Source organism: Peromyscus leucopus, chromosome 2 (genome assembly GCF_004664715.2).
Source record: "Peromyscus leucopus breed LL Stock chromosome 2, UCI_PerLeu_2.1, whole genome shotgun sequence".
Classification (NCBI taxonomy): domain Eukaryota; kingdom Metazoa; phylum Chordata; class Mammalia; order Rodentia; family Cricetidae; genus Peromyscus; species Peromyscus leucopus.
The window spans coordinates 127,823,426-127,849,024 of record NC_051064.1 but is presented as its reverse complement, the minus strand read 5'-3'; the positions used below and the strand labels follow the sequence as shown (position 1 = coordinate 127,849,024).

Here is a 25,599-nt window from a genome sequence, read left to right as displayed (position 1 = left end):
GGCCACCGAACCTACACAAGCGGTTGCCTTTCTCCAGGCCTATATATGATAAGGAACTAACTATTTTAAACCACTGTTGGCCAGATTTTCTGCATTTGCAGCAAAAAGCAGTGCTACCAAATCCAGCTGCACCTCAAACATCACCTTCTGCTGGGACATATGCAGGAGGCTCCTAACTGATCTCCCTGTTCCGGTAACCCAAATTATCACTTGGAGATGCAGGTGTGATGGATGGTGTCACTTCTCTGCTTCCGACTCTTCACCAGTGTCCTGGGATGAGCACCTTAACCTGGCCAACCGAGCCTGCACACCTGTCCCTTCCTGCTTGCCCAGCATCCTCTCCCCACACGCTCCCCCTCGCTTGCTCACTCTGTTTCAGCCAAGCCAGCCTTTTTTCTGTTCCATGATCCCTGACATCATGGGGCCTACTCCCTGTCTGGAAAGCTTTTCCCCACCCACCTCTGCCTCGCTGACTTCTGTGTGCCCTTCAGATCTCAGCCCAGTTGTTGCGTCTTCAGGGAAGCTTTCTCTGGCCTCCCTGACTAGGTCAGATCCCCCTGCTGTTTGCTCTCAAGGCATCCTGTACCCTGCTCTTATCTAGTTACCATTTTAAATCTGTGTGATTCTGTGACTGCCTGTCCCTCTCGATAGACTGAATTTCATGCAGGAATTCTGACCATCCTCAGTGTATCCCCCGAGCCCCTAGGCACAATGCCTGACATGTAGTAGGTATTTATGGAGTGAATGTGTGCCTGAAAAGAACAAGGTCCTTTCACTTAAAGCATTGGATTTGATTCCCCAAACTAGCCCATCATTCCTCTACACACTTCCATCTAACGACAAAGAAACTGAGGCTTGGACCTACCCAAGATCACACTGAGAGCTGATAGCAAAGCCCACACTGTCCAACTCCACAGCCTGATGGCTTGGCTACTGCCCAGCATGTTATTAGCCCAGAGAAGATGAAATGTCATTTGAAAGTAACAGGTACTAAGCAATCAAACAAATAAAATGATTTCATACAGACCACAGCACTAATGAGAGCCTCATTTGACATTTTCCCTACGTGGAGTGTGTAACTGTATACTAAGTTCAAGGTCAAATAAAGAGAATAAAGGAAACTTCCTGAAGTTGGTTCCATCTCTCTCTGTCGTCTCTCTGGTCTCTAACTCACGATGTATCAACCTTGAATCTGCAATCATCTTGCCTCTACCTCTGAGTCCTGGGATTGAGGCATGCCGGGTTTATGCAGTGCTGGGGACCAAACCACGGGGCTTTGGCCAGGCAAACACCTTTACCAACTGAGCTACATCCCCAGCCTCGCTTTCTCCACTTTACCACACCAAGTCACCATCCATGACACAGACAGCTGCCCAGATGGTGAACCCATGGGCCCGGGAGGCAGCCACTTCCCCAGTTACCTGTGGTGGGCTGGGAAGCGGAAAGTGAGGGGGTCTGGGAGGGTGCTGTGTGCGACGGGTCCTTCTGTGGACAGACCTCAAATCTATCTGGGAATGGAAGATGTGGCTCAGATGCCGTCACCAAGAAATTACCCAATTTAGCACCAACTACACAATCCAGCAATTAGTTTCTTAAACCGGAACTTGCTGGGGGCTGCCAGGCTGGCGAGGTTGTTGTTACAAATCTCACTGGGATGCCAGCTGTGTGACTCGCCAGGAGGCTGTCACTGCCCCAAGCAATTACCTTCCAGAAAAAGAATGGAAAATGGGAGACAGAAATGTGCTGGCTACAGAAGTCAGGGTACTTCCTCCTCTGCCCCAGGGCCCTGCCCAGCCAAAGCACTCCTTTCTTGAAACCTAGGTGACTCCCAGATGCGCCACCACCCCCACCCCAAGATCAAAGCAGTCACTGGTATGAGCCCGCCATCTCATTAGCTACGTTCAAATCCCTTTCTACGCACTAGCTGTGTGCACAAGGGCCTGTGATGTGCCGCTCTGACGCCATTTTCTCATCTATAAAATGGGGGCATCGTGAAAGCGCTAATGACATGGTTAATAATAAACCACATCAACTCCTAAGCACTGCGGCTAACGCAGTAAATATTCCAAACAAGTGTCTATCACTATGTGCAGTTTTATCTTTCTTCCTTGCTTCAACGGTTTACAGTATGACCTTGAGCAGGTCATTCCCTCTCTCGGAGACAACCATCTAAGGCCAATGGGACTCCGCTGGTGAAGAGACGAGTTGTTCTTGACAGTCCACATCTGGGGACCAGGGAGGGATCCAGATGTGCTCAAGAAAGACCAGTATCTCAGAGACCGACACAAGGGATGCCTTAGGGTGAAGGTGGAGACTTCAAAAATTAAATATTAGCTGATTCACTGCTTCCTCGGGAAGCTGCTGGGAGCACTTACAGCTAGACAGGATGGTCCAGAGAGCCGCAAATGGAGGTTGGAGCTCCTTAACAGGGGGCCAGTGTTATCCATTCCCACGGGGGTGGAGCCCATGAGGTGACAAACCCCCCCCCCACCACCACCGGCTTCACATAACAGATTTCCCAGCAGGTGAGGCCTAGGGTTTGTTTTGCTGCTGGGAGCCTGGGTTCTTCCATGCCTGTGACTGAACCACGTGTGCTGTTGAGAGCTCTGCCTTCAGGTCCTACCTAACCATCCCCTTTCCCTGTGTTAATTGGACCCGTTTCCCGGTTTAGCCCCCTCCCACCCGACAGCAGCTCAGATGGCTGGGGCTGCATGTCCACTGGGAATGGCGGAACCAGTAAAGCACCCAGATCCCCTGGCCCACAACTCAAGTGCCACAGTTATTATCTTGGCCCCTGGACTCCTCCCACCCCCTCACCTCCTCTGAGTCCACTTTAATCTGAGCCTCCTTGACCAATCTGACTTTACTTGGGCTCTGATACCTTTGACAATATCTCCGTTGCTAGGTGGGCGCCCTGGTCCCTGGCTTCCCTCAGTCCAGCCCCACGGCCCAACCCCGGCCCTCAAGACTCCAAGGAAAATACCTCTCCTACCTTCCCTGCCACAGGAAATGGAGGAGGAGGAGGAAGAGAATGGAAGGAGAGAAGCTTGCAGACATACTCCCTTCCCTTCGTTACTTTATTTAATCAACTCTTCCTGGGAGCTCGGGGCAAGAAGGCTACAGAAAACAGGCTTACTCTTCCAAAACACTCAAGACATTTCAGCAGGGCCGAGTCTAAATGCATCTCCTGACCCATCAGACAGGCTCACGCAAGCCTGTGAATAACCCATACCACCTATAATCTCTTTGAAAATCCCACCTCAGGGGGCTTTGCACTTGATGTTCTTGTTGCCGGAACACTCTGCCCCAGATATTCCCATGGCTTCCTCTGTCTCATCTTCGGGGCTCAGTTCAGACAGGCCTTCCCTGACCACTCACTCTAACTGCAGTCCAACCTTACCCTCCCCTGGTTCGTTCTACATCGCCCTGTCCTGCTGCCCCACGGCACTTACGGATGTTTGAAATGACTTTCTTCAGCCATTACATTTTTATGCTATGCCTTCCAGTGATAAAGCATCCCTTCCAAAGGGGCCATGACTGGGCTGGTCTCATTGCTGCAGGAGTCTGTGATCTAGAATGCCTGGTGCCAGCAGATGTGAATGAATGGCTTCCATGCTGCCTTTGCCCACTCTTCTGTGCACAGAAGCCTCAGGAAGGACCTCCACACCTTTCCTTCCAAGGGCTTTGGAGAGCTCAGAAAGATCAGTATTCAAAATTCTGCCCCTAACACAGCTCTGCTCTTCCTGTCTGCTTCTATTACCCAGATGTGCTCTTCTGCAGAGGGAAGGGAATGGTGGAGAAGAAAGAAGAAGAAGGGTGGCCCTTGCGATGCAGCAGAGACAGACGAGCCTGTGAGGAGGCTCTGCGTCCACTACCAGCCCTGAGCAGATCTTGTCACTAAAACTTATTGGACCCCAGCTCCTTCTCTAGCTGGGGTCATGGAGCCAGGAAACCCTACCAATGAAGTGTGAGCTTCCTCTCCCTCCTCCAGGACATCCAAAAGCCCTCTGAGATACAGCCACACTGACCAACCTTATCCTTCATGGCCAGCGACTTCCAGCCCATCTGTTCTCAGCCATGTCCACCCCCACCCCACTCCCACGCCTCAAGGGTCCAAGATCCCCAGTTTGGGAGTCTCCTCCTGCTGAGAGGAGTCATCCCAGGACCAGAACTCCTCTGAGGCTCTCTCCAGGGGAGGCTGGTGACAGAGAGTGTCTTTTCTAAGTTTTGAGCTGAACCATCCAGGTTTATAGACCAGGTGCACCGGTTAAATCAACAAGGGCCTTAAGGAATTGCCTTCCTCTCTCACAACCCCACCCCCACCCCCTGTGTTCAAATGGGAGCAAGAACAGTCTCTCCCTCGGGTCTGTGATGTCACAGGATTAAAGTAATGCAGGTAAGATGTCCTGGGCACTGCCAAGGGCTGGCTAGAGATGAAGGGAAAGCCATTTAAATGCGTGAGAACTAAACCCGGGGCCTCTTAGAGAGGATTTCTCAGACAGCCTTGGGCAGAGACTGCAGCCATGCCTGGTGGATCAGAAATGGGTACTGTGGAAACGCATTTTGTATATCCAGGAATTTGCTCGCCTAGGAAGCTTTTGGAGACCTCCCACATCTCGAGCATGCAGAACACAGCAGAGCAGCCCTGGTGCTCCCAAATGGTGGGACCGGAGGGAATTAGAGCCCTCTGGCTTACAGACCTCCAGAGCCCTCTGGGCCATCAATGGCAGTTTCTCTTCCCACTCCAGAGATTGAGAAGAAAAAGCTTAACGACCTCAAACTGGGAACTGGAAAGACAAAGGCAGCTATCTACCTGCACCTATGCTACCTCAGCTGAACCATAAACAGCTTGTTTCCTCCGCCTGGGCTTCAGTGTTCTCATCTGTAAAATGGGGACAATGGTATCTGCCCCTTACGTTGTACAACACTAACTAATGGATCAATCCAAGACAAGGTGCGTGGGTCTCCATTCTCATGTCTATTCTAGCATGAACCCCCAGCACCTTCTTTCATTTGTGTGTGACTTGCTCCGGCCATGGCCACCAGAGAATGAGAGGCAAGAGCCATGTCCCAACAGGGGTCCAAGGGACACATGATTCTGTGCCAGGCCAAGTCCATGGCCTTTCCTACTTCCAACCTAGCCAAGCGGTCACATATCCCTGCCATGGAATCTACAACTTAGGGTTGGCCTACCGTTCCCCGACGCCCTCTATATAACTGGCACAGGGATGTCCAGCACAAAGGCCCAGCCTCGTCTTCTGGGTTGGTGGCACAGGAGAATCAAGCACAAGGCTGGACCCTTCGAAGGGCCTTTTGTTGGCTGATTCCTGGGTGAACTCTCCTACCCTTCAGCTCTGCCTGAAGACTTCTGACCCCACTCTAGCTGCAGGAATGCCTAAGCCCAGTTCTCCTCTGAACCCCAAGACTTATTCAAGGATCCGAGAACAGAACGGGAAGGGGAGGGGCCGGGAGCAGAGCAGGTAAGTGTGCAGGGCAAGAAGCAGCAGAAACAGCAATAGCCATCCACCTGTCCTGTCAACTGCACCCTTGATGCATATATATTGTTGCTGCTGCTTTTGAGATGAGTAGCCCAGGCTAGCCTCAGACTCACTATGTAACCCAGGATGACCATAAATAACCTGACCATGCTGTCTCTACCACCAAGAACTGGGGTTCTAGGCATGTGTCGCCACACTCAGTTTATGCAGTGCTGAAGAGCCAACTCAGAGCTCTGCACAGGCCAGGCAAGCATTCCATCAGTTACTCTATGTGAAGTATTTACTGAGAGGGGTCTCCCCATGAAGCCCAAGACAGCAATCACTACCTCCTCGTCTGTCCCATACCCCTTATTCTGCACAGTAGGAGAAATGCGTGGTGCAAGCTTGGAACTCCTGAGAGGCTAGGGTCAGAGATTTACTTCTACCTGGCCAAGCAAAGTATACAGTAGATTCTCAATGAGTTCAGCTTCGGTGACTGAGTCATCAAGAGGGAGCAAACCAGCCTCTGATGCACTGGGACAAGAGAAAAATGACCCTGCAACTCCGTTGCCAGAGCAGGCCGAGCTTGCGTCCTGCCCAGGGAGGCATGCAGGCAGAGTCCGGCACGAAACCGAAAATCCCAGGCACCTATCAACTCAGAAGTCTATGGTTTGTAGCCCAAGCTGGCCTTGAACTTGCTTTGTAGCTGAGAATGGCTTTATAATTCTTAGTCGTCATCGTCATCGCCAGAGTAGTAGCTTTCTTTTGGTCTCACTTTGTAGTTCTGGCTAGTCTGGAACTCACTTTGTAGTCCAGGCTGAGCTGGTCTTAAACTCACAGAGATCCACCTGCCTCTGCCTCCTGAGTGCTGGGGTTAAAGGTGTGTGCCACCATGCCCAGCTCTGGCTTAGGATAACTTTAAAACTTCTGAGTCTCCCGCCTCTGCCTCCTGAGTACTGAAATTACAGGTGTATTCTACATGGTGATGGAGATGGAACCCAGGATCAGACTGAGCTATACCCCTACCCTTTTTTTTTTTTTTTGAGACAGGTTCCCTCTATGTGTCCTTGGCTGTCCTGGAAATCTCTATGTAGACCAGGTTGGCCTTGAACTCACAGAGAGAGACATGCTTATGCCTCCTGAGTGCTGGGATAAAAGGTGTGTGCCACCATACCCAGATTTTGTTGGTTTTAATTTTAAAAGACAAGAGTCTCACTATGCAGCCCTGGCTAGCCTGGAACTTATGCAGACCAGGCTGACCTCAAAAACCCAAAATCACAACAAGCTAGGCTGGGAGGTAGAACAGTGGTAAAACATTTGTCTAGAATCCACAGGGCTCACGTTTGATCCCCAGCACCATCACACACACACACACACACACACACACACACACACACACACACACACACACACCAATAATCTGCCCACCTCTGCCTCTCCGATGCTGTGTACCAGTATGCCCAGCTACTTTAAAAATTACTTATTTATTCATTCATTCATGTTTACCTATGTGTATGTGTGTAAAACTGCTTGTCAGCATGTGCACCACCTAAGTGCGTGCTCACAGAGGACAAAAGAGGGCACTGGAGTTACAAGTGGTTATGAGCCATCTGGTGTGGATGCTGGGAATCCAACCCCAGTCTTCTGCAGGAGCAGCAAGTGCTCTTAACCATGGGGCCATCTCTCCAGCCCCCAGCTTTGTTTTTTGAGACATCTAACTATACACAGCTTAGGGTGGCCTGGAACTCAATGTATAGCCCAGGTGGGGCTCCAACTCATCAATTTATGATCCCTCTACCTCAGCATCCCAAGTACTGGGGTTACAGAAGTGCACCCCAAATCATGCTAGTTCAACTCTTTGAATGCTGTAACCGCAGAAGCACTGTGTTAAATAGTATAGGAGAAAAGCATCTTCTCACACAGTCATCACAGCTGCCCATGGCAGGTACCATCACCTCTCTGATCTCACACAATCATCAGAACTGTCCATGGTAGGTACCATCACCTCTCTGATCTCTCACAGCCATCAAAGCTGCCCATGGTAGGTACCATCATCTCTCTGATCTCACACAGCCATCAGAGCTGCCCATGGTAGGTACCATCACCTCTCCCATCTCACACAGTCATCACAACTGACCCTGATAGGTACCATCATCTCTCCCATCTCACAGATGAGGAAACTGAGGCTTACAATGTAAAGAAAACTGTTTGAGGTTAACACAGATGAGAGAATATGGAGCTGACACTCTCAGCCTCTAGGAGACTGAATCCAGACTGAAAAGGTATGTATCAAAAATATCTTTTGGAGTCAAGTCCTCTGATAAGGTCAGCAGATACACCCCCTGTAGGTCTGGCTCAGCTCTCACCTAGGAAAGCTCCACCTTTTCCGTTTCTCCTCACACATGGCCCCACAAGCACCTCAAACTGTCCACTCGCCTTTTACCTCATAATGTTCATCCAGATGTTAAGTGCCACAGCCATGTAGCCATCCACACACCTCTTACACAGCCCTTACGCTCACACAAAGTCCTGGGCATTTAGTGTCTAAAGACCCTGTTCCCACAAGGGTTCATCTGCATCTACATTATCCCCCCCAAAGACACTGATGTCTGGGTGCACACAAGCTGCAAAGATGCATGACACACACGTCCACACACTTATCTCTCTATGACAGCTCCATGTGTTCATATCTCAGAGGCACCCACATCCGATCAATGTCATACATCAAGTCCTCCCCCAACGAGAACCTTATCCATTGTTCCCAGATCCGAGACTAGGCCCAGGTGAGCAATGATGTTCCCTTCCTCTGGGGTTGGCCAGGCAGCCCAAAGAGGGAGAGAAAGCTCGGCCTGCCTGTGATGGATGGAATTAATCTACTGAGCTAGAGAAACTAAATAATTAAATCCCTAATCACCCCCCAAGCCAGCCCAGGCCAATATAGTTGAGGGAGGGAGGGGGCTCTGAGGCCCAGACCAATATCCTAGAGGGGGGGAGGCGCTAGAAGCAAGGCTCAGGCAGAACCCTTCTTGAGGGGTCTCTTGGAAGAACTGTGGCAGGCGCACAAGTAGACAAACAGAAAAGGCTTTCCCTTTCCATTTGGAAATGAGCAGCTCAGCAAGCAGGCTACCACCAAGTACTAAGATAAACTGGGTGAGGGCACAGCCCCTCCCGCCATCCACAGAATCCTCCCTGCCGCTCTGTGAAATGGGGGGGGGGTGCATCCTGGGACTGTCAGGGGCAAGGAGAGGGGACACTCAAAATGCCCAGGGCTGTGGCAGTCAAGGACGTCTGCCCAAAGTGGCTGATTTCTCTCAGACCAGCCTTGGCCCACCCCTACCCCCGGTCAGAACAAGATCTTTCCTAAGCCCAGTACAGATGGCAACGAAGAACCCCTCCACATAAGTGCACCTGCTTCCCCTAGAAGTGGGTTCAGCACGTGGCAAAGAGGCTGAGGAATGGGGTAGAGGCCTGGGCAGGGGGGCTCAGGGAATCAGCCTGGGAACAGGCCCCAGTCCTATTGGTTGAAAAGTGGGTCATTTTCCTTTTGAAAAATAGTGAGAAAATGGAGAAGTAGGTCGGGCTCTCATCCCCTCAGCCCCAGGCACCACCCCCCGACTTGTATTGGGGGAACATGGAGAAGCGTGCATGTGCAAAAACTCCATGTCCCCCAGAACCCCAGCCAAGGTCCACGTGTAAGAGGCCAAGGTCGTCATTACTCAGGCCACTCAAGGACAAGCACATTCTGTAGCCAGGACTGTAGCCAGGATTACACAGCCACACCCTCCCTTGGGGTCTCTGGGGAGAAAGGAGTAAGGACCGGTCCAAACTGAAGAGTGGGGACCCTAGCATAAGGGACCCTGAGAAGCCCCCTCCCATCTTCACGTTGGTCGCGACTCCTCTCCTCCTCTCTTCTCCTCCCTTTCCTCTTCGTCCACGTGGGCAGAGTCGTTGCCATGACACCGCCGGCAGGTGGGCGGCTCTGGCGGCTGTTTCGGCCCAACCCCCAAGCTCACAGCCCAGGTGGGAAGGGAGAGGCTGCAGCACCCAGGCCCTAGCCCCAAAAAGAGAGGAGAGCAGCAGAGGGGTCCCCTCCACCCCACAACCTAGAATGGGTTCTAGTACCAGCCTCTCTATTCCAATGCAACCCAGCCCTAGGTATAGAGGTGGGGGGTGGGGGGAAGGGGGGACAGAGGGCACACTGAAAAAGATCTTTAGCCTTGAATACCACCCTTTCCCCAGAGGTCAGGGGGAGGGTAACTCACCACCCCCATTTCTTTCTCTAGTTCTCACCAGCATGGATCACAGACAGTGCCTTGAACCTTTCTCGCTAGCAGCCCACCGGTCCTACCTGGAGTCTGACTTTAGATCCCCATTCTACAATACAAACTCAAAGCCCCTGGGCCTCTTGAGAGAGGGGGAAATGATCTGTCAAGACACCAAGAGAAATTGCTCTCCTACTGCCAAGCCCCAGACCATCCTATAGAACTGGACCTGAGTTCACATCACAGCTCCAGGGACCAACAGCTCCAAGTATCTTTGGTTAAGGTATCTATCTATCCCACCAGGAGAAGGGGGCGGGCTGGTCAGGGAAGCTTTCGCTTCTGATTGCAGGAAGTCTGAGATCTGCCTAAGCTCTCCAGCTGGCAGCTCCCACCCTCCCACCGCCCTTCTCTTTCCGTCTCCAAGGCTGTGTCTGTGGCTCTGACTTGCTAAAGTCCTTCCTGTTGTTCAGGGTCCTGCTTGCCATCTAGCCTGTTCCCTAAGGCAGGAGCTTTGCGTCACTGACGCAATGGAACCACAGAGGCCCCACTTAGCAGCCCTCTGCAGCCTGGCTGGCAGAGGTGGGCGTGTGTGGGTTGGTAGTGCCAAGATCCAAAAGGAAGGGAGAATGGCAGCCAGGGTTAGCTGGAGGGTGTCCAGCTTCTCATGGGGTATTTATTAGTCGTGACATACACACAGCACACACAACACATGGAGAGAGAGAGAGAGAGAGAGAGAGAGAGAGAGTTCTACTTCCCTCCTTAGTCTTCCCCAAAGGGAGCAGGTATGACTGGCTAAAATACATGCATGCACATGTATGGGTATGTATGTGTGTACATACGTGTGTACACTATGTCTCTTTTCCTCCTCCTCCGTGGTTAGTGCTCTACATCAGTCCACCCTCCTCCTAATTCTCACCAAAGCTATCACAACAGCATCCCAACTGATCTCCCTACCTCACACCTTGATCTGGTCTTCCTATGGGCATCTAGTGTGATCCCTTTATAATGTGTGACAAATACACCGAGCGCCCTCCTCGGAACCAGACGCTCCTCCCGACACAGTCGGGGCACCGTGAGCAAAGCAGATGAAGCTCCCATTCTCAGGAAGTTCATGGCGCGGTGAGGAAAGTGAGGCAGGAAACCAACGCGTGAGGTAATTGGTGGTGGCGAGTGAAAATTTAAAATGTGGATAAACCGGGGTGAGGGGGTAGCGTGGCAAGAGGCTATTTCAGTTAGACTGCTGGGGAGGGAGGCCTCTGCAGAAAAGAGACGTTTGAGCCAAGATTTGAAGAAAGGGAGGGAGTGTCATGAACGTCTAAAAAAGAGCATCTTGGGCTGAGGGGAACGGAGAGCATCAAGCCTCAAGGAGGGATTTTCCAGCTTCTTGGTGGGTTGGAAAGGAAGACCTTTGGGGCCAGGGAGGCGATACGTGATGATTTGACACACAACACTCAGGCCCTGACCACTAGGCACTCCAGATGTCACTCCCAGGGAGATGGAAAGCAGGCAGTGGAGAGCTTGTCTCGCATGCACAGAGTCCCGGGCTCGATCCCCAAAAGTACATAGACTATTATGGTGGTGTGTGCCCGTGACCCCAGCACCTAGGAGGAAGAGGCCAGAGGATCGCAAGTTCAAGGTCATTCTCTGCTACTTAGTGAGTCTGAGGCCAGCTTGATTTGAGACCCTGTCTGGGAAGGGGGTCAGGGGAGACCAGGACAAAAGAAGGGAAAGAGTGAAAAAATGTGTATGGCCTTATCTTATTCCAGCTCCTGAACCCATGGAGCAAGCAAGGGTGGGGGTAGGAGACCAGCTGGGCATTTCTTTTTTATAATTTATATGCTTATTGATTATGTACTTATTTATTAATTCACTTGTGTGCACGGTGTGCATGTAGAGGTCAGAGGACCTAAGGGAGGCAGGTCTTTCCTCCCACCATGTAGGTCCTGGGGGTTGAACGCATCAGGCTTGGTGGCAAGTGTCTTTACCCACTGAGCCATCCCACCAGCCAGATGGATACTTCTTGCCCTGTAACACCTTTTCCCTCAGTTGCTCACACACCAAATGCTTACTCCCCTCTTAAGCTTTAGCTCAAGCACCCCACCTTCTTTGGGTCCTTGCCAAACTCTTCCCTCCCACTCCAGAGCTGACCTAACTTCCTCCTCAGGTTCGTGAGCACTGTGCTCATGTGCCTCCAATTTCCTCAAAAGACTGCAGGTCACTTGAAGTTGCGGATCAGCTTGAGTGTCAAGTAGAGTCTGTGGGATAGTGTCAGCGCATCACAGACATTGGCAGAGTGACTGCATGCCCCGGGGGAGGCACGTGGGACGGAACAAGGACCGTTGGGAAGCTAACGCCAGCCTTGGCTGAGCCAGGAATGGAGGCTCATACCTGTAATCTCGACACGCAGCAGGCTGAGACAGGAAGATTGCTGTGACTCTGAGGCCACCATGGGCTTCATACTGAGTTCTGTGCCACCCTGAACTACAGAGTGAGACTCTGTCTCAAAACACAAAGAACAAGTGAGTGATATGTAGGAGTTTAAGGCTGCAAGTTGGCATCAGGCCACTGCTACCATATACTGGGATAGTTCATATACACTGTTCACATATGTGTGCATATTAACATGTATGGGCATGTCTGCCTGTATATACCTATAGATTCGTTGTCAGATGTTGCTCAAATTTCTAAAGGTCTTATAATAAAAAATCCCGGTGCCAGATACTGGGGTAATTGCTGAAAGATCAGAGAGACAAAGGAACAAGCCACAGCCACCTCTTACTTCTAGGGCTCCTCAGCCTGAAAAGCCTCTGGTTCCTGTCTCCTCACACCTTATAGACCTTTCTCCGCCCAGCCATCACTTCCTGGGATTAAAGGCATGTGTGCTTCCCAAGCAAAGGTATGAGATCTCAAGTGCTGGGATTCCCAAGTACTAGGATTAAAGGTGCATGCCACCACTGCCTGGCTCTGTTTCTCTCCTAGACTGAGTCAACCTCATGTAGTCCAGGGTAGCTTCGAACTCACAGAGATCCAGACAGATCTCTGCCTCCCAAGTTCTAGGATTAAAGGTGTGTGCCACCACTGCCTGGCCTCTGTGTTCAATCTAGTGGCTTGTTCTGTCCTGTGACCTTCAGGCAAGCTTTATTATGGTACACAATATATCACCACAGTTATATGCATATGAGGAAGCACACTTATGTTAAATGTGCATACAGTACCATAGATAAGCAATACACACATTGCCACATGACCCATATGGGCACACATACGTACACACATATATACAAACACATACTGGGTCTCCTTAATATCCCCTGCCTGCTTCCTCTGTTCACACCCAACTTGTTCTTAATTCATGAAACCTCTGGAGTAGTGTTGATGTTTCTCCTCTCACACTTCCCCACGTACACTCCTAAACATCAAGCATATGGTCAACATCAGGATCAGATCTCTTTCACAGCTGTCTTCAAGATTTCCCTCTGCAAACTGCCTCCATATGAATGGTGATAGGAACTAGATGGCTTCCTAGGTCGTGAGAGACCTGCTTTCTGGAGAAGAGCCACAGACATCAGAGTGGACCAAGTTCAAGCTAGTGGGAAAATAACTTTTGGACAGAGCCAATGTTGAGTCAAATTCAATATCTATATCCCTCTCTATGAATCAACTTTATGCGCATTTATTCATATGATCCTAAATCATTAAGTACATTTACATGCACATACACATTTGGGGTGGCGGGGCGGTTGAGACAGGGTTTCTCTGTGTAGTTTTTTGGTACCTGTCCTGGATCTCGCTCTGTAGACCAGACTGGCCTCGAACTCACAGAGATCCCTCCCGAGTGCTGGGATTAAAGGCATGTGCTACCACCACGCAGTGCATATATACATTTATACTTAAGTATACATGCAGCTCACATCCATGTTCACATACACGCGGTCATACATCTGTATCCATGGGTGAGCATATCACACCCACACTGCTAGTTTAGCTGCCTTCACAGTCACATATATAAATGGATGTATACAAAGTCATACATACACTCACGTATTAAGTGCTCACATGCATATACACCAATGTGTATCTATGCCATCACAGACCCACTCATAGGATACACAGATTCTCCACAGGCTTCTACCCTATCCACAGAGAAACCCATCATCCTAGTAACATCACAAACTTACATGTGCAACTTGCAAGCCTCTCATCTTTCCATTGGCAAAGTAGTTCCTGTTAGCCACAGTGTACACCCCGCTCCCGATCACATCCCACTCCCACCTCACTCGGGAAAAGGCATTTAGAGAAAGGCTCTGAAATTCCCTAGTCCTGTGCCTAGGGAAAAAACAGTATCTGCTCAGACAAGTTGGGTGAGGATAAAGTTGATATAACAACTCTGCCCATCCAAGAGGCAGCCGACCACCACATATATACCCCCTTAATTGAAGGAGAAGTGAAAAGATGATCCCTCCTAGCACTTCTGGGGATGTTTCTCTACTCCCAAACATATTGAAGATATTGAAAGCAGAGAAGGAACAATAAATGAACTAGTTTGTATCCTGAAGACTCCTGGGACAGCCCTCTTCTTCCCTACAGGACAACTCCACGATGTCCAATTCCCCAAGGCAGCCTGAGGGCCTTGACAAGGAAGAGGGTAGACCAGGAAGCTCAGAAATGTAAAGGGGATGACCCGGGCCCAAAATAATAAAAGCAAGTATTTCACAACAGGAGCCACTCAGGGACAGGAAGGCAAGCTGCGGCAGCTCCTGGCAGAGAAGCAACTGCTAGAACACTGGATCATGAACAGCAGGACTCTCGAAGGGGCCAGGGAGAAGGGGGTGGACACTGAGCATTCCACGAGGGGGTGGAGGGGTGACTGCTTCAGGCAGTGGCAGCAGATCCAAAGTAAAGTCTTATCAAAGCTGTTATGTAACTAAGGGAGCCGAGTGGAGCACAAACACCTCCCCTCCCCAAACAGGCACCCACACCCACACCCACCACCTCCCAGCACCCACAAGCATACGAAAACTCAGCTCCTCTCAAGCAGCTCAAGAAGGAGGAATCATCTTGATGGGTAACATCAAAAACATGATGGGTGAAGGGCCCCTGGTTAACCAGAAGTCCTATGCGGGGAAGGAGAGACTGGTTCTGTGTGAGACCTCTGGAATGCTCTCCCTTGCCCTGAACTTCCTGCCACACCCAATGTCTGCCCAGAGTCATCTGGAAGCCTTCCCCTGCCCCTCCCTGTCAGGATCCCATTTGAATATTTGATTGTGCTCTTGGGGATGGGAGGTGAGCTGCCATCAACCCCCCCTGCCTGTTGTTCCCCCACAGCCTCATCTGCATGTCCTGACATTTGGCTCTCATCCCCCTGGGATGACAAGGGAAGGGACCTGGAGAAATAACTCCCTGCTCTATTCCCTTAAAGCCAGATCCTGCACATGACCCTGAGCGCAGGTCACTAGGGGAAAGCTATCCAGAGGAGCCGAGGATTGAAACCCAGACCCCATCCTTTCATGGGAATACTTTTCACTCCCCCAGATCTTCCTTTTTCCCTGCTGCCCTGTCTCCAGTAGCCTCCTCCTTCTCTTCTCCATGGCACTGAACAACCCCACCCACTCCTTGAATCCTTTGCTGAGAAATCTTCCTCCCCAACAAAAGTCTCTCCCAAATGATGCTTCGAGCTAGGGCTGGGGATGGGCAGAGCACAAGCCGGCTTGCAGAATATTTTAGGGTTCCTGTTCTCAAATCTAAAGTTATGGTTAGCAGGTTGGCACCAAGTAGCCAATCAATGATCCCGACTCTATATCCTGAGGCCCATCCACTGAGGTCTACCCTGCCAGACTCAAACTCTTGACTGTCTTGAGTCTGAACTTCTGGGGGCCCCAAAGAGGAAAGGCTTGTGCAGCGTCAATAAGCTTGTTGCACCATGATGATCTCAGGAGAAGAAAGCTCACGGCCACAACTGCATCGCCCCTTCCTAGCCCCACACTAACAGTACAATGGTTTTGGGAAGGGGGAGGTAAACTCAAATAGAGGAAAGAAAGTCCTTTTACCAAATGCCACTAACAACTGTGAGGCCTAAATTCCTAAGAATAACCTCAGAATATATATTTCTGTCCAGGGACTCTGCCCTTGGAAAATGGGTCACCTGGGAGAATTTTTCTAGTGAACCCTCAGCACTGCCCAGGGACCTCTCCGTCGGTAGCCCAAACCTTTTTCAGCACCCGGGACAGCTCCGAAGGAGCGCATCTCTGCCGAGTCTCATTCAGCACTGAGGACAGCTCCTACAGCCACTAGCTGGGTTTCCAGAAACCCAGAAAGCAAGGGAGAAAGAAGCTTTACCCAACGAAACCCCTCACCATAAAGCTCCCACCCTTGCTCCTGTACACTGGCACACCTGACAACCCCCCCTTCCCTGGAGGTTTAAAGAGAAGAGAAATTCAGACCTGGAGCTTCCCTCAAGAAGCCTAGAGAGAGGACCCCACCCACCTCCTTTCAGACCTGAGCACCACTCACAGCTGGTTCCAGAAAGCACTTTCCTTCTTAACCACCACCCCAAAACAAAATAAATACTCACGTGGGGGCTCTCGGCCCTGTAGGCAGATGTGCTGGGAGGAGGCAGAGAGAGGTGGCTCCCCACACCCTGTTCTGAACCCCCTTTCTGCAGGAGCCAGCTCCCATCTGGACTGGGGGGAGGAGAGGTATGTGGAAGCACTGAGTGAGGGGAAGAAGCTGGAGCGGGGGACTGTGGGGCGGAGGTGTTGGGATGGGGGTGAGGGAATCCTTTTTAATTTCATTCTCTCCCCATGTCTACATCAGCCCTGCGGGCTCAGCTCTTTAATATTTACACACAGGAAGAGGAGAGGATGGAAAAGAAGAGGGAGTGGGGGGGGGCTACCTGAGCTCAAAGGGCACAGAGGCAGAAGCCTTCTAGAGCTGAGGGCTTGGGTCCCCCCCTACCACCCCCAGCCCACTCCCGTTCTGAGCTCTGGACTGGAAGGAAGAAGAACCCTGGGACCATTCTGTCCCTTTGTTAAGAAGATACTTTGAAGCTGCATCAGAAAAAGATCAGATCCCCACCCACATACCTGGACACCCCCACAAACCCAGATTTCTTGGGTGCCTTATGTGCAGATGGGAGAAGCAGTATTCATACACAAGTGTGCTCTGACGCTTGGAACATGCTTGCCTGTGGGCTGCTATATATATGCACATGGACATGTCAGCTAGCATGTACAAGTTTACGCAAGCATGAGTCTAGTCACACATTAACCACCCAAGAAATCAAGCCTGAGCAACCACATCTAGAACTCCTCTCCAAGCAGCCTCACCTCTTTCCCCACGGTTCCCCAGCCAGGGACTCTAGGAAAAGGCCACCCAACCTCAGACTCTCCTCTACCAAGGTTCCTGCTTCATAAGCCTCACTTTTTCTGTCTGTAACATGGGAAGAAGGGCTGCAGGGAACGGATGCTGCACTGAGCCCAGGGGCCCGACGAGTTATTAGCAACGATGAGCTGGCAGCTCGTTACCATAACGATGGTGCCACCGCCTCACCCCAGCTCAAACCCAGACTCCCCAGACGGCAGGAGGCCCCCGCTGAGCCAGCAGCCTTCAGACTGAAGGGAGGGGGGGTGGATAAAGAGGGAATTGAGACATGATGCTAGCAGAGTGGAGGGTACACAGATGTTCTTCCAACCCCCCACTGCGAAACAAAGCTTTTGACTCCCCCAAGTGGGACTGAAATCAGAATCTGGGAAGGCTTCTTGACCACGGGGATGGGAAGGCACCGGGAAAGTCTTTGGAAGCTTGTCTCAAGTAAAGCTTCGTGGTTATACCCCTCCCCCCCCTTCATTTCAGCCACCTAAAACCAAACCAAACAGAGAGCCCCTTGTTGAAAGGCAGTCCCCTCACCATGAAAACGAGGGCAAATATGTTTACCATTTGGTCTAAACTCCTAGAAGCCTCGGTCAGAAAGGGTTCGGGTAGCTGTATATTTTTCTAAATCAGACAAAACTCAGAAGTTTCTCTACCCATCAGAAACCCAATAAGGTTAACAACAACAAAAAAAAAAAAAAAAAAAAAAGTCAGCCCAGCTAGAGGCCAAATGCATCAGAAACTGTGTGGGGTAAAGAAAAATGGGCCCAGCCTGCTGAGGCGCCAACATCAGCTGGAAGAGATGTTATACGCCAAGCAGATGCTGAAAGCAGGCACTGAAAGAAGGAAGTCTGAAGTTGGGCCTAGAGCGGTGCCAACCCCTAGCCAGGGGGAGGTAAGACAAGGCCATGGCCTTCCTCTATGGCGGGTCTGCCAGGCATCCCCATCCCCAGGAATACCTGTAGGCTCCTCTGTTCTGAGAAGAGTCCCAGGTTGACGGATTGACAGCCTTAGACATATTGAGTCTTCCTTTCCTCTACCCACAGCCACACTCAGCTCTTAAGGGGGCGGGGAGTTCCAGGATAGAATGTGAGGGTTAGGAAATAACCTGGGGGAACACTAGCCTAGGAATCCACAGGTTCACCGAGTGACCTTGAGTAGGTCTCCTCTCTTTCAGATTCCCCAATTTCTAATTAAGAGATTGGACCAAGTCAACTGTCAGGCTCTTCCTCTGGCTATCATTCTATAGTTTCATGCAAGCTCATTCCTTGGATGGGAGCCCCCTGGCACAAAATGCAGTGGGCACTGCCTGCCAGATCAGTGGGGCAGTGGGGGGGGGGAGTGTGGGGGCTGCCTCTGAGGCTGTTCATCCTATGTTCACGTTCCTTTTAGAAACACCTGCTACCACAGCCCTCCCAGCTCTCTTTTTAGACCCTGATTCACTGCCAACTCACGAAGCTCTCCTCCCCTCCCTCCCCTCCTCTCCCTCATCTCTCTCTTTTAGGCACTGACAGCTGGGTACAGAAGGAGACCCCACACCCAGGAAAGAGTGGACAGAAGTGGAGGGTAGTGATCCAGCGTCACAGAAAACACACTACAGAAGTGCTACTCTCCAACCTTGGCCTAGCTGGGTTCCTCGGGTCAACGGAAGACTTGGATGAGACTTCACTGGATCAGACAGTGGAAGACTGGCCATGTGTGACGACAAGAAATGCAATTTGCCCCCCCCAAGCCTCAACATTCTCTTCTGTAAATTGGCATCATATTAGTTTGAACCATGTGGAATGGCTGTTTTTACAGGTTAAAAAAATTAAAAAAAAAAAAAAAACACAGTTGAATACAGTTGGTTTCATATGGCTAACCCGACAGCCTTGCCTGCTTCCAAGGCAGTTCGAGAAACAAGAAGAGATGAGAGGTGCATTTTCAAAAGTCTTAGACTGATACAGGCGCACCGTTATAGTACTACTTCAAGGAGCTAAGTACAGACCCACCTGGAACCGTGAGCTAAGCCAATGACCCAGAACTTAGAAATTTGGAGCTTAGAACTCTAGGAGAAGGCCGCCTGCTCCAGTGGTTAGCAAGGCAGACCTTCCTCCTGGCTGCCTCAGAGTCTGACGCTAAAGGGCCTTGGTCCAAACATTACTGAAATGATACAAGCCCTTAGCACCCCCCCTCCCCCCCAAAAAAACCATGCCCACACACAGGTACACAGCTCACTCCCAGGAGTGCCCAGCATGGGGAAAAGACACCAGAAGGTGCCCCAGGAGCTCTTGTCTAATCTAAGGAGACCTTGGAGGGAGGGAGCCATCTGACCTCGGAAAAGTATGATCTTGCCATGCTAAGTCCCACCAGGAATGGGGGCGGGGCAAAGCCCAGGTGTGGGTGAACCCTGCTTAGATATATTCCCACACAGTCACACAGTACAACATACCCAGACCCATTCAGAGAGAGTCGCACATGCACGTCCATTCATACACACTCAGACACCTACATACACAGCCACACAGTAACAGCACACACACACTCATCCACACATATGTCGACAGATTCATGGACGGTAACACCCTGCACGCTCACTGCATTACACTCACTCACCCACAGACCCACACGGCGACACCCTCACCACAGACCCAAGCACGCTCACACACCTGCAGAGGAAACTTCTCTCTGGATCTCCCCAACACCACGACTTCCCCCCACAGTCAACCTCCCTCCCAGATCCAAGCTTCCATTCCAGCCGGGCAAGGGCTGGGCGGGCGCTGGCCGGCCTCCCGCGGCCCCGGCCGGGACAGCGCGTCTGCGGAGCGCGTGGTCCCCAACCCGTCCCTGGGGTCAGGCACGCCGGCCTCCAGGCCCAGGGTGAGGTCGGGGGCGGCCGCCGAGGCCCAGCCCCTCCCCCCATCGCGGGGCCCGAGCCCAGGCCGCGGGAGCCCCGGGCGTGGGCGGCGCCGGGGCTGCAGCCCGGCCGAGCCTGGGGGGCGCTGCAGAGGGCGCGGCCAGCGCGGCCCGGTCCCCACCCCTCCCGGCTGCTTACCTGGCCCGGTCGGGCTCCGGCCGGGGTTACATGGTGCCGGCGGCCCGGGCCGGGGGCGCTGCGGCTGCGGGCGCGAGCGCGGGCTCCGGGACCCGGCACTGCGGAGCCCCTGGCTGAGGGGCCGCGCGGGCTGCGGAGCCCCGAGCGAGCGCTGAGCGGCCGCGGGAGCGGGAGCCGGAGGCGGCCAAGCCACGGAGGCTGGATTTCCCGGGGACCAGGACGGGGAGGCGGGGGATCCCGCCCGCGCGCTCCGCCCCCGCCCCGCCCCCGCCCCCGCGCAGGGCGGCCGAGCCAGGAGCCCGCGACAGGGAGGGGGCCCGCGCTCCCCGCCCCCGCAGCGGCCCCGCGAGGACCGAGGTCGCAGCCGGCGGGCGGCCGCCGCGGTCCCGGAGGAGCGCCCGCGTCGCTGAGCGACAGCGCCGGGGAGGCCCAGCTCCGGGGTGCGAACGAGGTCTCCCGGGTCGGCGTGCACCGAGGACCCAGGCACCAGCACATTCGGTGTCACGGCCGCGCACAGCCGACCTGGGCACGGGTACCCAAGCCCAGAGCGCGGGTGGCTAGGGGAGACACACAGCCTCAGCGAGGCAGTCACACCCTGAATGTCACACACAGCCTCCCCCTCCCAAGCACGTCCTCTTAGGCTACTGTCCTTAGTTTCCCGGGTATGCTCCCCGACTTCGGCTCTTGGCCTGGGCTCTAGGAGTCCCCCCCACCCCAACCCCACCCCAGCCCTTTTGCCCCACCCCTGCCAGGGCGGGGCGCTGTGCCGGGCCTCCGAGTCACTGACAGGCGTCCCTCACCCACAGTCGGGCCAGTGGAGGCAATCCCCAGTGTGCCGGGAGAACCCCGCTCTACCTGCCGTCTGAGCTGGGGGCCCCACCCGTTACCCACTGCGCCCGCCCACCTCTGGGCCCCGAGCCAGGGGCTGTGCCATGGCGGGGGTGGGGGAGAGGAGGGAAAGGGGACTGTCCGAAGCACAGCGCGAAGCTGCGGAACCGAGACACAGGCTGCAGAAGCGCGGCGAGCTGACTGCAGCAGTCCCTGGCTGGAATCCGTCTTGGCGCCCGGAGCGATGCTGTAATGGGGGGGAGGGGGCCGCGTGGGGAAGCCGCAGGAGGAGGGACTGAGGAGGTGGGGGAAGGGCGGGCTCTGGATCCTGACTTCCCCGGTGGGTGCGAGGGCACGCTGCCCCGGGGAGCTCTAAGTTGGGGTAGAGGGCGATCTACAATCCTCCGCCTTGTCTGGTACTGAAAACTTGAGGTGTGGGCTTGGGAGGCGTGAGAGACCGTCCACCACCCTAGAGACAGACCTTGGGGGGCTGTTTTGAGTCAATGTCCCCCAGCCACCGACTCCTCTCTCCGTGTATCTCTTGGGGGGGGGGGTCACTGGCTTTCTCCTCCGTGAGTAACCGGGCAAACTGAGGCACGAAAAGTAGAAGTCACCGGCCCTAACGAGCCAGAATCTGGAGCCAAGCCCACACCCACTCCCCTGGGAGATGCTTTAAGGTGCCACACTACATAAATGACATAAAGGGACCTGGAGAGCCCTTCTCCCGTGGGAAACCGAGCAGTCGAGTGGAAGACGAACAGACTGGCCAACTAGCTCTTGCCGCCCACGAGACCTCTTCATTGTCCCTTCAATCGTGTGCTGAGACTGCAGACAATTCATGCCCAGCGTTCATTCAGCCAAGAGCAGATGTCAGGGGAAGTAAGATAGAAAGTTGGTCCAGGAACACTTTGTAGAACTGAGAGAAATGTCTCATTTCCCGTGGAGCCTAAGAGCAGCCATCATGTCGGATGCTAAAAGGTACCTCCATGCTCTGTCAGTTCTAAGATGTATTTTGTAAACCCGAAGGCATCTTAGGATGAACAGGGACATTAAGCATACAGTTTCTCTTCTTTTTTTGTTAAAGCTGTTGTCAAAGAACTGTGTTTTAAAATCGAGGCTCTAGGGGCTGCTGAGATGGCTCAGCAGGTAAAGGTGTCTGATGACTGAGCTGGATCCCCAAGACCCGCCTGGTAGGAGAGAATGACTTTCCCAAGCTGTCCCCTGACCTCCACATGGTGGCACCTGTGTGCACCATCTCCCACCCTCATGCACACTAAATACATTTTTAAAGTTTAAATTTTTAAAACAAAAATAATAAAATAAGGACATGATGGAGTTTTCATGTGTTCCTTCAACAGCTATTTACTAACTGCATCTGGCACCTTGCTACTGTCCTGACACTTACTGGTTAATCAGACAGGTTTACTTCAGATAGAGAACTCCAGTCATCAGTGAGGATGGTGGCTCTTTAAACCAGTAATAACCCCCCGAGTCTCCAAGCCAGCGTCCTGGGAACTGGGCCTGTGCAGCCATTCGGAGCTCCACACACAAAAGGACCTCACTCTTACTCTGCTGTCGCTGTCTTCAAATCGAGTGTGTGAGGACGTGTGTATGGGTGTGCTCATGCACGTGTGTGCACACACGAACGTAGAGGCCAGAGGACAATCTCTGGTGTTCTTCTCCAGACACTATCCACATTTATTTATTTATTTATTTATTTATTTATTTATTTATTTATTTAGAGGGAGAAGTGTCTCTCACTGGCCTGCTATTCAACAAGTAGGTTTGGCTGGCTGGCCAGTGAACCCCAGGGATCCATCTGCTTCTGCCACGTCATACTTGGAATTACAAGCACTCACCACCATGGCTAGTTTTGTTATTAGATTTTTATTTTGTTTGTTTTGTTTTGTTTTTTTAACATGGGTTCTGGGGACCAACTCAGTAAAGCAAGCATTTAACCAACTGAGCTATCTTCCCAGACCACCTTGAAAATTTAAATAATTTTTAACAAGGGTCTTTACACTCTGTAAATTATGACTTCTATATTAGAAATTCTATGCCTAACAGAGGTGGACACAAAAGTATTTTTAAAGTCTGGAAGCAGGGCCTGAAGAGATGGCTCTGAGAGAACTGGCTACTCCTCCAGACCACCCAGATTCAATTCTCAGGACCCACACAGTGGCTCACCACGAAGGTCCGAAAACACAGTACCAAAGGATCTGATGCCCTCTTCTGGCTTCTGGGGGTACTGCACACATGTGGTACACAGACATGCATACAGACAAAACACCCACACACAAATTAATGAAATTTTAAAGTCTATATGCAATAGCCAGCTCTGGGCTACCAAGTGAGTTCCAGGAAAGGTGCAAAGCTACACAGAGAAACCCTGTCTCGAAAAAGAAAGAAAGAAAGAAAGAAAGAAAGGAAGGAAGGAAGGAAGGAAGGAAGGAAGGAAGGAAGGAAGGAAGGAAGAAAACTAAGTCCCAAATATAAATGAAGGCAGAACCAAAAAAGAATAGAGCATGAAGCCAACTTTAGCACTAAGGTCTAGGTAGATCTGTTGCAAAAAGGGTATCATCTGAGGCTGGCCGAGCTGGCTACCCAAGAATTTGTGTTCTGTAGAGCAGCCAGTTCTTGACACACAGTAGCTGACCTGATCATGGACTTCTTCAGTGACTCTGGCTTCAGCCTTTCCCATGTAACTGAGCACTACACAACACCCTAAAATATTTTGGGCACTGAGGTGCTCTTGATTGGAAGATAAGGAAACGCTTGAATAATGAATCCACGGAGAAAGAGATCAGGGGCCGGGAGCACAGCAGGGAGATGCAAAGCACATACATGTCCATCTTCCAGAGGGATCTGAGGAAGACAGTGTATTTTCCACTGGATGTCTTGGTTAACAGAAAACCTTGGTGACTGTGGATTGGTAGACTTTCGGCCCCCAGAATCTTTTTTTTTTTTTTTTTTTTTGGTTTTTCGAGACAGGGTTTCTCTGTGTAGCTTTGCACCTTTCCTGGAACTCACTTGGTAGCCCAGGTTGGCCTCGAACTCACAGAGATCCGCCTGGCTCTGCCTCCCGAGTGCTGGGATTAAAGGCGTGTGCCACCACCGCCTGGCTCCAGAATCTTTTAAATGGAAAGTAGCCCATGAAGAACAGAGAAATAGGAAAACTTGTATTCTGGGTATTTGTTGAGCCTGGCACTGCAAACTGTTAACAAACCTTACCTCCTCCATTTATCTCCCTCAATGAAATATTTTAAGTTGATAAAAAGAGGATGACCGATTCTTCCACTGTGTCTGAATGACATTTTTTGCTATGTGACTTTGCAACTCTCTGACCAAGACACAAACTCTGCTTTCTCTTCCCTTTCACCTGGGTAGATCTGGGACTTTTAACCAGCCTTGGCAGTCTGCAATGTGGAACTCAACTCTTTCTCTTGGCCTTCAGCCTCCACAGGCCTGAGATAGGGCACTGGAGAATGAGCGGCAAGATGACAGAGAGCCATGCTGTCCAACTGTACCGGTTACTCTTCCGTTGCTGTGATAAAACACCGTGAGCTAAAGCAACTCACAGAAGAAAGAGTTTGTCTTGGGTTACAACTTGAGAGGGGGAATCCATGGAAGAGGCATGGCAACAGGTGGTCGGAGCAAGAGGCTGAGAGGTTAGATCTTCAGCTGTCAACATGAAGCAGAGATCTAACCGGAAATGGGACAAGGCTGTAAACTCTCCGAGTCCTCTCACAGTGATGTGCCTCCTCCAATCAAGCTCTAAAGTTCCTTCCTCAAACCGCACCACCCACTGGGAACCCAGTCTTCAAGTACATGAGCCCATTGGGCATAGTTATCATTCTAAGCTCCACATTAACTGTTCCAGCCAAGACCGTGATAGATCAACCTATAGCCAAACTGACTTCCAAATGTGTGGTCACTGCCAGGAGCAGTGGAGATGCTTATTGAGCCACTGGGTACTGCAAACACATCAATAAGTCCACAGGAGTAGGAGGAACCACGAAGTCAGGAGGAACTCACAAGCAATAGCAAAGGCTTACCAACTTCACTTACTGAGTTTTGGGTTGGCTCACTATACCACAGCAGTCAAGCAATAAATAATCAATACAGGAATATTTGCTGAAAGATGAAATTTAATCAGTGTCCATGATCCTTTGAGGCACAAGAGAATGAAGATAAAACCCAGAGTCTGGGGGTTGGGGATTCAGCTCAATAGTAGAGTACTTGCCTACCAAGCACAAGGCCCTGGGTTCAGTCCTCAGCTGGGGATAGGGGAGGGGGGAGAGGTGGGGAGAGGATGACAAAATAGCAAAACTGAGAGTCTGCCCAGAGGGGTCAAATAACTCTTACAAATAGACGTAAGAGTCCGAAGGGCTGTAGTTGGAATGTACAGGAATTGAAGAAACTCACTTCCTCATCACATGAAGAAAACTTCAAGAACAATGTGTGTCTTAAACTTAAATTTACAAAAGGCAAGGAGTGTGAGAGAAATAATCACTTCCTGAGAGTTGTAACATCACAATCTAGCTCACTCTGATGTAGAGGAACTAGAAAAAAACTCCATGCAGACGTTAGCTAAAAATGATTCCAGGGTGGTGCTCCAGGCGTCTGGCAG

At 51.7% G+C, this 25,599-nt stretch overlaps 1 protein-coding gene across 5 annotated transcripts in view; it reads right to left on the bottom strand.

Moving 5' to 3' along the window:
- The window catches only part of Dlgap3 (DLG associated protein 3), a 65,889-nt gene extending 44,690 nt beyond the window's left edge, over positions 1-21,199 (bottom strand). Inside the window, exon 1 of one of the 5 annotated variants that reach the window (XM_028861636.2) lies at positions 21,046-21,199. The gene's annotated coding sequence lies outside the window, so the exon portion shown is untranslated. Of the gene's footprint in view, positions 1-16,310; positions 19,275-20,141; positions 20,342-20,941; positions 21,008-21,045 lie in introns of those variants that run through there. The other 4 variants (XM_028861637.2, XM_028861633.1, XM_028861638.2 and 1 more) reach the window with 4 other exon arrangements.
- Between the last annotated feature and the right edge of the window lie 4,400 nt (positions 21,200-25,599).